A 16977-nucleotide genomic window follows, 5' to 3' on the forward strand; every position below is an offset into this window, starting at 1 on the left:
TGAATCAGATGTGTGGTGTAGTAGGGAGTTGTAGTTTCTCGATAAATCAGATCCGGTCTGAATAAATCAGATCCAGATAAATCATTGAACTGTGTGGTGTAGTAGGGAGTTGTAGTTTCTCTAGTGATAAATCAGATCCAGCCTTGAACTGTGTGAGTGTTGTAGTTTCTCTAGTGATAAATCAGATCCAGCCTTGATAAATCAGATGTGTGTGTAATGTAGTAGGGAGTTGTAGTTTCTCTAGAGATAAATCAGATCCAGTCTGAACTGTGTGATGTAGTAGGGAGTTGTAGTTTCTCTAGCGATAAATCAGATCCAGCCTTGAACTGTGTAATGTAGTAGGGAGTTGTAGTTTCTCTAGCGATAAATCAGATCCAGTCTGAACTGTGTAATGTAGTAGGGAGTTGTAGTTTCTCTAGAGATAAATCAGATCCAGTCTGAAGGGAGTTGTAGTTTCTCTGTGATAAATCAGATCCAGTCTGAACTGTGTAATGTAGTAGTAGGGAGTTGTAGTTTCTCTAGTGATAAATCAGATCCAGCCTTGAACTGTGTGATGTAGTAGGGAGTTGTAGATAAATCAGATCCAGTCTGAACTGTGTGGTGTAGTAGGGAATGATAAATCAGATCCGACTGTGTGGTGTAGTGATTAGTGATAAATCAGATCCAGCCGAATTGATTAGGGAGTTGTAGTTTCTCTAGCGATTGATTAGGGAGTTGGGCGATAAATCAGATTGATTAGGGCCGATTGATTAGATCCAGCCGATTGATTAGGGATCCAGTCTGAATTGATTAGGGAGTTGGTTTCTCCGATCAGATTTCAAGTTTTCATAACAATCGGCAATCGGTATTTTTGGACGTTGATTTTTATTTTTTTTATACCTTTATTTAACTAGGCAAGTCAGTTAAGAACACATTCTTATTTTCAATGATGGCCTAGGAACAGTGGGTTAAATGCCTTGTTCAGGGGCAGAACAACACCTTGTCAGCTCGGGGGATCCAATTTTGCAACCTTACAGTTAATTAGTCCAACGCTCTAACCACCTGCCTCTCATTGCACTCCACAAGGAGCCTGCCTGTTACGCGAATGCAGTAGAAGCCAAGGTAAGTTGCTAGCTAGTATTAAACTTATCTCATAAAAAACAATCAATCAATCAATCAATAGTTATAACTACACATGGTTGATGATATTACTAGTTTATCTAGCGTGTCCTGCGTTGCATATAATCGATGCAACGCTGGGGGAGGATTTAACAAAAGCGCATTTGCGGAAAAAAGCACAATCGTTGGATGACGGTACCTAACCATAAACACCAATGCCTTCCTTAAAATCAATAGACAGAAGTATATATTTTTAAACCTGCATTTTTAGCTAAAATAAATCCAGGTTAGCAGGCAATATTAACCAGGTGAAATTGTGTCATTTTTCATTGCACACAGAGTCAGAATGCAACAATTTGGGCCGCCTGGCTCGTTGCAAACTAATTTGCCCGAATTTTACGTAATTATGACATAACATCGAAGGTTGTGCAATGTAACAGCAATATTTAGACTTAGGGTTTGCCACCCGTTAGATAAAATACAGAATGGTTCCGTATTTCACTGAAATAATAATTGTTTTGTTTTCGAAAATATAGTTTCCGGATTCGACCATATTAATGACCAAAGGCTCGTATTTCTGTGTGTTATTATGTTATAATTAAGTCTATGATTTGATAGAGTAGTCTGACTGAGCGATGCTAGGCAGCAGCTCGTAATCATTCATTCAAACAGCACTTTCATGCGTTTTGCCAGCAGCTCTTCGCAAGCACAGCGCTGTTTATGACTTCAAGCCTATCAGCCTATTGGCTGGTGTAACCAATGTGAATTGCCTAGCTAGTTAGCGGGGTGTGCGCTAATAGCGTTTCAACATCACTCGCTCTGAGACTTGGAGTGGTTGTTCCCCTTGCTCTGCAAGGGCCGCAGCTTTTGTGGAGCGATGGGTAACGCTGCTTCGAGTGTGGCTGTTGTCGATGTGTTCCTGGTTCGAATCCCCGAGCTGACAAGGTACAAATCTGTCATTCTGCCCCTGAACAGGCAGTTAACCCACTGTTCCTAGGCCATCATTGAAAATAAGAATTTGTTCTTAACTGACTTGCCTAGTTAAATAAAAGTAAAATAAATTTAAAAAATAAAAATTTCCAAGCATCTCTCGTCACTAACACCTACTGTAAAATAAAATAAAAATAAAAAATAAAATTAAAAAAAAAAGGTAAAAAAAGGTTTAAAAAAATAAAAAGGATGTTGTAAAGCCTCCTCATAGCCACAGAAGTAACATGGAGAGTAAAGTAACTACTACAGTAAAGAAACTGGCTCCAATTCTAGGTCAACCACTGGGATTTTGTTTTTCATTTTCTTGCAGAACACCAGACCAGTATCTTTGTAGCTTGGATCATGACCATAAACAGTGTGTTAGGGTGCCTGTATGAGTCTTACATTTAAGACACCGAGGAGAAGAGGGAGAGGAGCTGAAAGCATGTCTGTGATCTGTGTATTATTCTTAATTGGATTCCTTTAGTACGATTACAGATAGATATTGTTTTTGCATATCTCCAAATGTCCTCCCACATTTCCTCATCAATAGTAACAGACAATTGTTTCTCCCACACTCGTTTCACCCTCTGTGTGTTAACAGTAGAAAAGGAACCTTAAAGATTCATAAAACAAATTTACAGACATTTTCTTTCAATGATAGACACAGGTTGCCAATCAAGGTGGTGCTCTTCAAAATGCAATGCCTTTACTTGTAAGAATCTGAAAAATTCCTGCTTTGGGAGTCGATATTTCCCAACCATCTGCTCAAATGACAATAAAATCTTATCAACGAATAAATCATTTAGTCTGCCTATGCCCTTATCATGCGAAATGTTAAAGCCATCATCCAGCAATCATGGCACAAAGTCTGGGTTGTTAATAATTGGGGTAAGAGCAGAGGTGAGTTTGACCCTTCCCCACAATTATTTTTTTAATTGACCTCCATGCTTTAAGTGTGTTAAACGTAATGAGGTTATTGCAGCTACTTTTTACAGACTTGAAGCTTCTGAAAAGGAAAAGATCCTGCACTTTGACAGTGAAGTCTCAATGTCTAACCAAATAGAGGAGTCATCGTTTGTGATCCAATCAGAAATATAACATAAGTGGACACACCACTGATAAAACCTAATACTGGGCAGGTCCAAGCCACCCATAGAACTTGGAGGCTGCAATATTGTCAAGTCTCGGCTTGTGTTTACTCCATATGAAGGAACATAACCAGCCATTTAAATATTGTATTACCTTGATGGAAAGTAAAACTGGGATCATTGGGATTGGGTAAAGTAGTTGAGGTAAAATGTTCATTTTCAAGAGGGATATTCTACCCAACCATGAAATCAGAAGTGAGTTCCAGCGCTCCAGACCCTGTCTTATTGTATCAAACAAGGGTACCAAAATTGGCTTTGTACATTTGCTGGAACTTAGGAGTTACATGGACCTCCTTATAGAACTCACTACAGAACCCGTCTGGTCCCTGGGGCCAACACCATTTTGCAGATTCTCAATTGCAAACATGATCTCTTCCTTGGTAATAGGAGCATTGAGTGGACCCTTTGTTCTTCGGAGATAGTCGGGAGATCAATCGTAGAAAATAACTCCTCCATCGGTTTTAGTGCATCATTTGTCAGTTGTGAGGCATAAAGATTTGCGTAACACTTCTTAAATGACTAATTTATCCGTTTATTTTCATATAAATGGTGTCCATCAGAATCAGTAATAACAATGGGGTTTTCCCTTCTAGCTAACAGAGGATTTCAATTCTCCAATTCTGTCTGCATAACCTAATAATATACTAATAATAATAATCTATAGTCTTGTCATTTATACATATGAAAAATCAATAAAAGAAGATTGAGGCTCTTCCACCTTAAGACAACCTAAGTCCACCTAAGACCAAGCTGGGCACCAATATAGATTCACACAGATCTCAGTCTGAGGCATGGTGGCAGTTACTGAACAAGAGCACTTGAGAACTCATATCACTGCTTCGTGATTAGATTTGTATAAAAAAGTTATCCAATGTGGTGAAGGCGCAGCGTAAAGTTATTTATCCCGAGTCAATAAACCCAGCAGCCTCTTCATGTGTGTAAAGCTTCTTAGGCGTTCCGTTGAACATAATCTCATATATATATATACTGTACTCGATACCATCTACTGCATCTTGCCTATGCCGCGCTGTACCATCACTCATTCATATACTGTATCTTTATGTACATATTCTTTATCCCTTTACACTTGTGTGTATAAGACAGTAGTTTAGGAATTGTTAGTTAGATTACTTGTTGGTTATTACTGCATTGTCGGAACTAGAAGCGCAAGCATTTTGCTACACTCGCATTAACATCTGCTAACCATTTCTATGTGACAAATACATTTGATTTGATCATCTTCAATGTGTATGGGAACAGCAGTGCATAGTCCATCTTCAGTCTTCTTGAGTCGAGCCTTCGCCTCATCAAACGCCTTCCGTCTTCATACAACCGCTGTGGAGTAATCATTGAAGAATAAGACCCTTGGATCTTGGCGTTGACTACCGTCAGATCCAGTGTTTGCCTGCATCCGTGATACGCTGCTTGGGACCGCTGGTCGTGGACACTGGTTGGGACCGCTGGCCGTGGGCGCTGGTTGGGACCGCTGGCCGTGGGCGCTGGTTGGGACCGCTGGCCGTGGGCGCTGGTTGGGACCGCTGGTTGTCGGCGCTGGTTTGGACCGCTGGTTGTCGGCGCTGGTTGGGACCGCTGCTCGTGGGCGCTGGTTTGGACCGCTCGTCGTGGGCGCTGGTTGGGACCGCTGGTCGTGGGCGCTGGTTTGGACCGCTGGTCGTGGGCGCTGGTTGGGACCGCTGCTCGTGGGCGCTGGTTTGGACCGCTCGTCGTGGGCGCTGGTTGGGACTGCTGGTCGTGGGCGCTGGTTTGGACCGCTCGTCGTGGGCGCTGGTTGGGACTGCTGGTCGTGGGCGCTGGTTTGGACCGCTGGTCGTGGGCGCTGGTTTGGACCGCTGGTCGTGGGCGCTGGTTTGGACCGCTGCTCGTGGGCGCTGGTTTGGACCGCTCGTCGTGGGTGCTGGTTGGGACTGCTGGTCGTGGGCGCTGGTTTGGACCGCTGGCCGTGGGCGCTGGTTGGGACCGCTGGTCGTGGGCGCTGGTTTGGACCGCTGGTCGTGGGCGCTGGTTTGGACCGCTGGTCGTGGGCGCTGGTTGGGACCGCTGGCCGTGGGCGCTGGTTGGGACCGCTGGTCGTGGGCGCTGGTTGGGACCGCTGGCCGTGGGCGCTGGTTGGGACCGCTGGCCGTGGGCGCTGATTGGGACCGCTGGCCGTGGGCGCTGGTTGGGACCGCTGGTCGTGGGCGCTGGTTTGGACCGCTGGTCGTGGGCGCTGGTTGGGACCGCTGGCCGTGGGCGCTGGTTGGGACCGCTGGTCGTGGGCGCTGGTTGGGACCGCTGGTCGTGGGCGCTGGTTGGGACCGCTGGTCGTGGGTGCTGGTTGGGACCGCTGGTCGTGGGCGCTGGTCGTGGGCGCTGGTTGGGACCGCTGGTCGTGGGCGCTGGTTGGGACCGCTGGTCGTGGGCGCTGGTTGGGACCGCTGGTCGTGGGCGCTGGTTGGGACCGCTGGCCGTGGGCGCTGGTTGGGACCGCTGGCCGTGGGCGTTGGTTGGGACCGCTGGCCGTGGGCGCTGGTTGGGACCGCTGGCCGTGGGCGCTGGTTGGGACCGCTGGCCGTGGGCGCTGGTTGGGACCGCTGGCCGTGGGCGCTGGTTGGGACCGCTGGCCGTGGGCGCTGGTTGGGACCGCTGGCCGTGGGCGCTGGTTGGGACCGCTGGCCGTGGGCGCTGGTTTGGACCGCTGGTCGTGGGCGCTGGTTGGGACCGCTGGCCGTGGGCGCTGGTTGGGACCGCTGGTCGTGGGCGCTGGTTTGGACCGCTGGTCGTGGGCGCTGGTTGGGACCGCTGGCCGTGGGCGCTGGTTTGGACCGCTGGTCGTGGGCGCTGGTTGGGACCGCTGGTTCTTGGGCGCTGGTTGGGACCGGGTATCGATGGGCTCGATCCAGTTTCACACGTCCAGCCTTTAGTATCCATTTGTAGGTTGCCAGGTTGCCAGGAATCCATTCCTCAAAGAGTTTAACTCAACGTGTCCCTTCGGTATTTTCCGGGAGTACCACCACACGGATCCCACCACACGGATATTGCATCTGCGTTCTCGCTTATCCAAGTTATCAATGTGCTCCGCCATTTTGCTCACCTAAACTTTCTGTAGTTTGGCTGAATGGCCTGCTATTGCTTCCAAGACCGTTCCTATCTTGATATCGATCACTTTAGTAATGTTATCAGTCATCTTTTGAATCACAAGGTCTATTGTGCCTGGATCTACAATGGTGTTAGCTTCGCTAATGTTGGTTATCTCATCCTGCACATCTACACGAGTGTAGTTCTGCTGGGCATGTTGTTGGAAACTTTTGAGAAATAGCCACGAAGACTCATTGTAGGGTAACTTATTTAGCAAATTCTACCACTTTTTCAAGCGACAAAAAAATATAAAGAGAGAAATTAACGAATGCCAAGGGAGCTCTCTGAAACAAAGTGTTTTCTCTACGGCCAACACCTAACTGTCTGAACTGGTCACCTAACTGTCTGAACTGGTCATCCAGCGAGCCATTGGACAAGACTAGACCCTGATAGCTGGGTAGCTAACGCTGGCTAGCTAGCTAGCGAATGACGATACACCATAGTCATGGATCTGTAAAATCAAGCAAATGGTACTGAAGTCATGACAAAATCATGTTCAGACACAGGAATGCAAGATCCGGTTAGGGATTAGAAACCACTGTAATAATAACGTAATGACTGTAATAATAACGTAATACTGTAACAATAACGCAATAACTAATAATAACGTAATAACTGTAATAATAACGTAATACTGTAATAATAATGTAATAACTGTAACAATAATGTAACAACTGTGATAATAGCATAACAACTGTAATAATAGCGTAATAACTGTAATAATAGCGTAATAGCTGTAATATTAATGTAATAACTGTAATAATAGCGTAATAACTGTAATAATAGCGTAATAACTGTAATAGTAATGCAATAACTGTAATAATAACGTAATAACTGTAATAATAACATAATAACTCATAATAACGTAATAACTGTAATAGTAATGTAATAACTGTAATAGTAATGTAATAACTGTAATAGTAATGTAATAACTGTAATAATAACATAATAACTCATAATACCGTAATAACTGTAATAATAATGTACTAACTGTAATAATAACGTAATAACTGTAATAGTAATGTAATAACTGTAATAATAATGTAATAACTGTAATAATAACGTAATAACTGTAATAGTAATGTAATAACTGATATAATAACGTAATAACTGTTATAATAATGTAATAACTGTAATAATAACGTAATGACTGTTATAATAACGTAATAACTGTTATAATAACGTAATAACTGTAATAATAATGTAATAACTGTTATAATAATGTAATAACTGTTATAATAACGTAATAACTGTTATAATAACGTAATAACTGTAATAATAATGTAATACCTGTAATAATAACGTAATAACTGTAATAATAATGTAATAACTGTTATAATAACGTAATAACTGTAACAGTAATGTAATAACGGTTATAATAACGTAATAACTGTTATAATCATGTAATAACTGTAATGATAGCGTAATAACTGTTATAATAACGTAATAACTGTAATAGTAATGTAATAACTGTAATAATAATGTAATAACTGTTATAATAACGTAATAACTGTAATAATAATGTAATAACTCATAATAATGTAATAACTGTAATAATAACGTAATAAATGTAATAATAACATAATAACTCATAATAACGTAATAACTGTTATAATAACGTAATAACTGTTATAATAACGCAATAACTGTAATAGTAATGTAATAACTGTAATAGTAATGTAATAACTGTAATAGTAATGCAATAACTGTAATAATAATGTAATAACTGTAATAATAACATAATAACACATAATACCGTAATAACTGTAATAGTAATGTAATAATTGTAATAATAACATAATAACTCATAATACCGTAATAACTGTAATAATAATGTAATAACTGTAATAATAACATAATAACTCATAATAACGTAATAACTGTTATAATAATGTAATAACTGTTATAATAACGTAATAACTGTAATAGTAATGTAATAACAATGTAATATCTGTAATAGTAATGTAATAACTGTAATAATAATGTAATATCTGTAATAATAACATAATAACTCATAATACCGTAATAACTGTAATAGTAATGTAATATCTGTAATAGTAATGTAATAACTGTAATAATAATGTAATATCTGTAATAATAACGTAATAACTGTTATAATAACGTAATAACTGTACTAATAAAGTAATATCTGTTATAATAACGTAATATACCTTCTTGATAGAAAAGCTGCCGGTTAATGAAAGTAGGTGTGTTGAAAGCTGCCAAATGTTTACAAAAGAACAAACTGAATGGCGGGGCGGCTGTTTGGCAAAGAAAATGAAAAGTGATGAAGGTCTCTGTCTCCTCTCCCCCCCACCCTCTCTTCCTCCTCTCCGCCCGTCCTCTCCTGCTCCCCATCCCCCCTCTCCTCCACTCTCTCCACCCCCCCTCTCCTCCCCTCTCTCCAGCTCTCTCCAGTGGTCTCCAGGGCCAGAGCGCCTCGTCCGTCTCGTCAGAGATCAAGTCCGAGGATGAGGGGGATGAGAACCTACAGGATGCCAGGTCTATGGAGACCAAGAAGGAGGAGCCTGACAACAAGGACCTCAAGTCTATCGATAGGTCAAGATCTAGATCACATCTATTGATAGGTTAAAATCTAGGTAGCCATGTCCACAGTGCTCGCTTCATTTAAATACCGCTTACAACGAATTTTGATGAAGTGAACCGTGTGATTTTTATTAAATGAACAGTGTGATTTGAGGGACAGCTAAATGAATTAATAAACAACAACTAGAAAAACAAAAGACTTGGATAACCCACAAAGTGAAATACATTCTCAAATATATTCACTTAACTATCTGCATCATTGTTCTGCTACTACATAGACTTTATGACAGTAAAATACAGACATACTTTTAAATTTGCCGAAAAACCTTTCCAACACTCACAGCACTCCTAGATTTTGGTTGAATGCACACGTGCTTTAAATAACAAATGGATCAAATCAAATCATTCATAGTTTTCTCCGAAGTTCTTCTCCTTTGGGTAAGTCCTAACTTGTCATCAGACTCGATCCGTGTTTTAGCTGTTTCTCACACACCAGAGAAGGCCCCCACTTCCTCATTCCCAAGATGCACCATCCAGGATAAACGCTGTGACATCACTGCGGTTATAGCCCCCTTCCGCCTGGAATGATACAATCAGAGTTTTTCAGACCCCAACCCCAGATGATCATGATGATGAAACAAATATTGGTATTGGTATCCTGCAGTACTACAGTCAGTATGCTGCAGTACTACAGTCAGTATGCTGCATTACTACAGTTGGTATCCTGCAGTACTACAGTCAGTATGCTGCAGTACTACAGTCAGTATGCTGCAGTACTACAGTCGGTATCCTGCAGTACTACAGTTGGTATGCTGCAGTACTACAGTTGGTATGCTGCAGTACTACAGTCAGTATCCTGCAGTACTACAGTTGGTATGCTGCAGTACTACAGTTGGTATGCTGCAGTACTACAGTTGGTATGCTGCAGTACTACAGTTGGTATGCTGCAGTACTACAGTCGGTATCCTGCAGTACTACAGTTGGTATCCTGCATTACTACAGTTGGTATCCTGCAGTACTACAGTTGGTATCCTGCAGTACTACAGTTGGTATCCTGCAGTACTACAGTTGGTATCCTGCAGTACTACAGTTGGTATCCTGCAGTACTACAGTCAGTATGCTGCAGTACTACAGTCAGTATCCTGCAGTACTACAGTTGGTATCCTGCAGTACTACAGTCAGTATCCTGCAGTACTACAGTTGGTATCCTGCAGTACTACAGTTGGTATCCTGCAGTACTACAGTCAGTATCCTGCAGTACTACAGTTGGTATCCTGCAGTACTACAGTGGGTATCCTGCAGTACTACAGTCAGTATGCTGCAGTACTACAGTCAGTATCCTGCAGTACTACAGTTGGTATGCTGCAGTACTACAGTTGGTATCCTGCATTACTACAGTTGGTATCCTGCAGTACTACAGTCAGTATGCTGCAGTACTACAGTCAGTATCCTGCAGTACTACAGTTGGTATCCTACAGTACTACAGTTGGTATCCTGCATTACTACAGTTGGTATCCTGCATTACTACAGTTGGTATCCTGCAGTACTACAGTCAGTATGCTGCAGTACTACAGTCAGTATCCTGCAGTACTACAGTTGGTATCCTGCAGTACTACAGTCGGTATCCTGCAGTACTACAGTTGGTATCCTGCAGTACTACAGTCAGTATGCTGCAGTACTACAGTTGGTATGCTGCAGTACTTGAGTTGGTATCCTGCAGTACTACAGTAAGTATGCTGCAGTACTACAGTCAGTATCCTGCAGTACTACAGTCAGTATCCTGCAGTACTACAGTCAGTATCCTGCAGTACTACAGTGGGTATCCTGCAGTACTACAGTCAGTATGCTGCAGTACTACAGTTGGTATCCTGCAGTACTACAGTTGGTATCCTGCAGTACTACAGTAAGTATGCTGCAGTACTACAGTCAGTATCCTGCAGTACTACAGTCAGTATCCTGCAGTACTACAGTCAGTATCCTGCAGTACTACAGTCGGTATCCTGCAGTACTACAGTTGGTATCCTGCAGTACTACAGTTGGTATCCTGCAGTACTACAGTTGGTATCCTGCAGTACTACAGTCAGTATCCTGCAGTACTACAGTTGGTATGCTGCAGTACTACAGTCGGTATCCTGCAGTACTACAGTTGGTATCCTGCAGTACTATAGTTGTTATCCTGCATTACTACAGTTGGTATCCTGCAGTACTACAGTCAGTATCCTGCAGTACTACAGTTGGTATGCTGCAGTACTACAGTCATTATCCTGCAGTACTACAGTTGGTATCCTGCAGTACTACAGGTAATGGCATCACAACTCCTAGTATCCTGCATAAACAGAGATTACAACCTATAAACAGGTATCCTGCACTACTACAGTTGGTATTTGCAGTACTACAGTTGGTATCCTGCAGTGCTGACAGTCAGTATGCTGCAGTACAGCAGTCAGACTTATCCTGCAGAAGTACTGCAGAAGGTATCCTGGCCAACAAGTACTACAGTCGTTATCGAGGCTGAAGTACTGCAGTTGGTATGCACCTGAAGAGTACCACAGTTGTTATCCTGATGTACTACATTGATACTGATTGAAAATAGAAAATGAATATATTTACCAGGTTACATCACCATCTGCATATATATCTATACAGTATAGTATACAGTATGGTCAGCTGTACAGGTAAATGGATAGGCATCACAACTCCTATAAACAGAGATTCAGTCTGAACCTTGCTTCATCCACTGTGCTGGCATTTCAAAATGGTTCAGCGTGGGTGACACAGCGTTATATATTTCGCTGGTGCTGATCACACCCCTATCGGTCCCACAGCATACGGGACCTGACGAGGACTTGTCACCGGAGCAGAAGATCGAACGTAGAAGGACCTGACAGGATGGCCATACAACCTATAGGGACCTGAACGGCTGCGTGTCCTATAGGGAGACATCACACAGGCTTTCAAGGAGCTGGGGCGCATGGTGCAGCTGCACCTGAAGGGTGACAAGCCACAGACCAAACTGCTCATACTGCATCAGGACCGTGGCCGTCATACTGAGTCTGGAGCAGCAAGTCAGAGGCAAGGGACCTGACACATATATATATACCTATAGGGACCTGACACACACACACATATATATATACCTGTAGGGACCTGACACACACACATATATATATATATATACCTATAGGGACCTGACACATATATATATACCTATAGGGACCTGACACACACACACATATATATATACCTATAGGGACCTGACACACATATATATATACCTATAGGGACCTGACACATATATATATACCTATAGGGACCTGACACACACACATATATATATACCTATAGGGACCTGACACACATATATATATACCTATAGGGACCTGACACACATATATATATACCTATAGGGACCTGACACACATATATATATACCTATAGGGACCTGACACACACATATATATATATATACCTATAGGGACCTGACACACATATATATATACCTATAGGGACCTGACACACATATATATATATATATACCTATAGGGACCTGACACACATATATATATACCTATAGGGACCTGACACACACACATATATATATATATATACCTATAGGGACCTGACACATATATATATACCTATAGGGACCTAACACACACATATATATATATATATACCTATAGGGACCTGACACACATATATATATACCTATAGGGACCTGACACACATATATATATACCTATAGGGACCTGACACACACATATATATACCTATAGGGACCTGACACACATATATATACCTATAGGGACCTATATATATACCTATAGGGACCTGACACACACACACACATATATATACCTATAGGGACCTGACACACACACATATATATATACCTATAGGGACCTGACACACACACATATATATATACCTATAGGGACCTGACACACACACACATATATATACCTATAGGGACCTGACACACACATATATATACCTATAGGGACCTGACACACATATATATATACCTATAGGGACCTGACACACACACACATATATATACCTATAGGGACCTGACACACACACATATATATACTATAGGGACCACACACACATATATATACCTATAGGGACCTGACACACACACATATATATACCTATAGGGACCTGACACACATATATATATATACACACACATATATATATACCTATAGGGACCTGACACACACACACATATATATATATAGGGATACCATATATATACCTATAGGGACCTGACACACACACATATATATACCTATAGGGACCTGACACACACACACATATATATACCTATAGGGACCTGACACACACACACATATATATATACCTATAGGGACCTGACACACACACATATATACCTATAGGGACCTGACACACACACATATATATATACCTATAGGGACCTGACACACACACACATATATATATACCTATAGGGACCTGACACACACACATAGGGACCTGACACACACATATATATACCTATAGGGACCTGACACACATATATATATACCTATAGGGACCTGACACACACACACATATATATATACCTATAGGGACCTGACACACACACACATATATATATACCTATAGGGACCTGACACACATATATATATACCTATAGGGACCTGACACACACACACATATATATACCTATAGGGACCTGACACACACACATATATATATACCTATAGGGACCTGACACACACACACATATATATACCTATAGGGACCTGACACACACACATATATATATACCTATAGGGACCTGACACACACACATATATATATACCTATAGGGACCTGACACACATATATATACCTATAGGGACCTGACACACACACACATATATATATATACCTATAGGGACCTGACACACATATATATATACCTATAGGGACCTGACACACACATATATATATATACCTATAGGGACCTGACACACATATATATATATACCTACCTACCTAGGGACCTGACACACATATATATACCTATAGGGACCTGACACACACACATATATATATACCTATAGGGACCTGACACACATATATATATACCTATAGGGACCTGACACACATATATATATATACCTATAGGGACCTAACACACACATATATATACCTATAGGGACACACATATATATATATACCTATAGGGACCTGACACACATATATATATACCTATAGGGACCTGACACACACACATATATATATACCTATAGGGACCTGACACACACACATATATATATACCTATAGGGACCTGACACACACACACATATATATATATACCTATAGGGACCTGACACACACACATATATATATACCTATAGGGACCTGACACACACACACATATATATACCTATAGGGACCTGACACACACACACATATATATATACCTATAGGGACCTGACACACACATATATATATATATACCTATAGGGACCTGACACACACACACATATATATACCTATAGGGACCTGACACACACACACATATATATACCTATAGGGACCTGACACACACACATATATATACCTATAGGGACCTGACACACACACACATATATATACCTATAGGGACCTGACACACACACACATATATATATACCTATAGGGACCTGACACACACATATATATATACCTATAGGGACCTGACACACATATATATATATATACCTATAGGGACCTGACACACACACATATATACCTATAGGGACCTGACACACACACACATATATATATACCTATAGGGACCTGACACACACACATATATATATATACCTATAGGGACCTGACACACACACACATATATATATACCTATAGGGACCTGACACACACACACATATATATATACCTATAGGGACCTGACACACACACACATATATATATACCTATAGGGACCTGACACACACATATATATATATACCTATAGGGACCTGACACACATATATATACCTATATATATATATATACCTATAGGGACCTAACACACACACATATATATATACCTATAGGGACCTGACACACACATATATATATAACTATAGGGACCTGACACACACATATATATATATACCTATAGGGACCTGACACACACACATATATATATATATACCTATAGGGACCACACACACACATATATATACCTATAGGGACCTGACACACATATATATATACCTATATATATATATACCTATAGGGACCTGACACACACACACATATATATATACCTATAGGGACCTGACACACACACATACCTATAGGGATATATATATATACCTATAGGGACCTGACACACACATATATATATACCTATAGGGACCTGACACACACACATATATACCTATAGGGACCTGACACACACACATATATATATATATACCTATAGGGACCTGACACACATATATATATATATACCTATAGGGACCTGACACACACACATATATACCTATAGGGACCTGACACACACACACATATATATATACCTATAGGGACCTGACATATATATATATACCTATAGGGACACACACATATATATATACCTATAGGGACCTGACACACATATATATAATATATATACCTATAGGGACCTGACACACACACATATATATATATACCTATAGGGACCTGACACACACATATATATACCTATAGGGACCTGACACACATATATATATATACCTATAGGGACCTGACACACACACACATATATATATATACCTATAGGGACCTGACACACACACACATATATATATATATACCTATAGGGACCTGACACACACACACATATATATATATACCTATAGGGACCTGACACACACACATATATATATATATATACCTATAGGGACCTGACACACACACACACATATATATATACCTATAGGGACCTGACACACACACACACACATATATATATACCTATAGGGACCTGACACACACACATATATATATACCTATAGGGACCTGACACACATACATATATATATACCTATAGGGACCTGACACACACACATATATATATATATACCTATAGGGACCTGACACACATATATATATATACCTATAGGGACCTGACACACACACACATATATATATATACCTATAGGACCTGGACCTGACACACATATATATATATACCTATAGGGACACACACACATATATACCTATAGGGACCTAACACACACACACACATATATATATACCTATAGGGACCTGACACACACACACATATATATATACCTATAGGGACCTAACACACACACACATATATATATACCTATAGGGACCTTACACACACACACATATATATATACCTATAGGGACCTAACACACACACACACATATATATATACCTATAGGGACCTGACACACACACACACATATATATATACCTATAGGGACCTGACACACACACACACATATATATATACCTATAGGGACCTGACACACACACACACATATATATATACCTATAGGGACCTGACACATATATATATATACCTATAGGGACCTGACACACACACATATATATATATACCTATAGGGACCTGACACACACACAGGGAGACAGACACTTAGAGACAGACACACACATACAGACATATATACCATAGGGATAAACACACAGAGACATATATAGACACACAGAGACATATATAGATACACAGAGACATATATAGATACATACAGACATATATAGATACATAGAGACATATATAGACACATGGAGACATATAGGGACCTGACACACATATACATTTATAGGGACACACATAAACATATATAGACACACAGACATATATAGACACACAGAGTCATATATAGACACACAGAGACATATACAGACACACAGAGACATATTCAGACACACATAGACATATATAGACACACAGAGACATATATAGACACACAGAGACATATATAGACATATAGAGACATAGACACACAGATACATATATAGACACATAGTGACATATATAGACACACAGAGACATATATAGATACACAGAGACATATATATACAGAGACAT

At 40.7% G+C, this 16977-nt stretch overlaps 1 pseudogene; it reads left to right on the forward strand.

Annotated features, from left to right (window-relative positions):
• The window catches only part of LOC135518428 (transcription factor 4-like), a 158788-nt pseudogene that overhangs the window by 131875 nt on the left and 9936 nt on the right, over nucleotides 1–16977 (forward strand).

Source organism: Oncorhynchus masou, chromosome 28 (genome assembly GCF_036934945.1).
Source record: "Oncorhynchus masou masou isolate Uvic2021 chromosome 28, UVic_Omas_1.1, whole genome shotgun sequence".
NCBI lineage: Eukaryota > Metazoa > Chordata > Actinopteri > Salmoniformes > Salmonidae > Oncorhynchus > Oncorhynchus masou.